This window comes from Pteropus vampyrus, unplaced genomic scaffold, assembly GCF_000151845.1.
Source record: "Pteropus vampyrus isolate Shadow unplaced genomic scaffold, Pvam_2.0 Scaffold127, whole genome shotgun sequence".
NCBI classification, from domain to species: domain Eukaryota; kingdom Metazoa; phylum Chordata; class Mammalia; order Chiroptera; family Pteropodidae; genus Pteropus; species Pteropus vampyrus.
Genome location: NW_011888908.1, coordinates 2,252,595 through 2,254,561, shown reverse-complemented (window position 1 = coordinate 2,254,561; position 1,967 = coordinate 2,252,595). Strand labels below are relative to the sequence as shown.

At 31.3% G+C, this 1,967-nt stretch overlaps 1 protein-coding gene across 7 annotated transcripts in view; it reads left to right on the top strand.

The window, feature by feature from the left end:
• The window catches only part of STAU2 (staufen double-stranded RNA binding protein 2), a 232,365-nt gene that overhangs the window by 37,224 nt on the left and 193,174 nt on the right, over window positions 1–1,967 (top strand). The gene's annotated exons all lie outside the window — the stretch shown is intronic.

Genomic DNA, 1,967 nt, shown 5'->3' with positions numbered 1-1,967 from the left:
GCAGTCTAGTGTTGACTTTCCAGTTGACTTGTTCATTTATTCACCAGGCAGATGCTTAGCTTAATTAGTGTTTTTTATATTTCTTCAAATACATTGTAAACATAAATGTTTATAATTTACAGGAAATTTGTTGGAAGGATTTACTAAGCCTTTCTGTCCATTGTATAATTTTGTGATAGTTATAAGGGTAACAGAATTTTCTTTTACAAGCATGGGAGAATTTTTTAAAAAGTTTATTATTGTTTTTTTTTTCTGATCATTTATAGAAGTCATTTAACTCATCTTAAGTGAATGTGGAAAATGCAGAAATTTAAAAAAAAAATCTAATTTGCAGTCCCAGAATCAACTACCTTTAATATTTTGGTATATTTTATATTCTTTTTATACTTTGCATATTAATACATTTAACCAAATTAAAGTTACCCTTTATATACAATTTCTGTAATACTTTATGGGGGTGTATAATATACGAATGATAACAGGCACATGTCTTAAATGTGCGTCTCGATGACTTCGTATTATTGTTGTATTTATGTATCTGTGTGTTTAGAGTTTACTTGAGGACGCGTTACCTCTGTGTACCCTCACGTGACCACCGCCCAGACAAGGCCCAGAACCTTGCCGTCAGCCCTGGGCGTGTCCCCATACCCTCTTGCATTTGTACACCTCCTCCCCGAAGTAACCGCTGTTGTGTCACTGTAGATGAGTTTTGCCTGTCATTGAACTTCACATAAGTGCACCCATACAGTATTTACTCCTTTCTGTCTGGCTTTTTTCACTTCATGTAATGTTTTTCTTGTTTTGTTTGCATTTGTTTTTTTGAGACTCATCCATGTTGCTTGTATCTGGGTTTTGCCCTTTTTTATTGCTGAGTGGTGTTTATTGCTCAGTAGTAGTTATAATTTGTTCATTACTTATTTGCAACATCGTACCCCCTTTTCATTTACTATGGTGATTATTTTTCACATCTTTAATCTTTGAAAAATATTTTTGATAGGTATTAATGCTTCATATGGCGAAGGTATACTTTATATATTTTAAAGCATACACTATATAAATTTTACTATATAAGTGTATAAGGTATACTTTATATACTTACTTTATAAGTATGTAAACAAGGGATACTTTGTAAGTATACAGAGTATACTTTTTTCTATCATCTAGGTTGTTGCTCCTTTTTTGACAGCTATAAGTAATGTCGCAGTAAACAATCTTTATACACAGATTTTTGTGCACGTCACTTATTATTTCTTTAAGGTAGATTACTACAAGGGGAAGATTGGGTCAACAAGAATCATGTATTGCCCAATTACGTTAAAGTTCGTACTAATTCTTATAGTATGTTTTGTTGCAGTCTGACAACTGTTGTTGCACACTGAGTTTGAACACATTGTGTTGTTCAATAGTTAAAAAGTGGTATGCTTTTAGATTTTGGTTTTATTGATTGCTTGTGAGGCTTAACAGTTTTTCAAATATTTATTCGTTGCTTTTCCTTTTTGATTTGTCTGTTTTTATTTGCTAATTTTTATTGCATGACTTGACCAATCTTCAGATGTTTATGTGTTGAAGGTATCACATTAAGTCTATTTTATTTGTTTAAGTTTCCTGCTTTTTAAAAAATTGGCTTTTAGTTTTGTATTTGTTTTTAATGCACTACAGTTTTAATGTTACATAATGCAATCTGTAAATTATTTTTTTGTGATTTCTCACACTGCTTTTCCGCCCTAAGAGATTCATTCTCATGTGTGATCAGATATTTCTGATGCTTTAAAAATTTTTTTATTAAGATATAATTGATTATACATGTACATGACCTAGAACATTGTGTAAGTTTAAAGTGCATAACATTGATTTGGTACATCTCTATTGCAATATGATTGCCATTGGAGTAGTAGCTAACCCTTCTATTATGTCACATAATTATCGTTTCTTCTAGTGGTGGGATGCTGATGCTTTTAAAATCATTT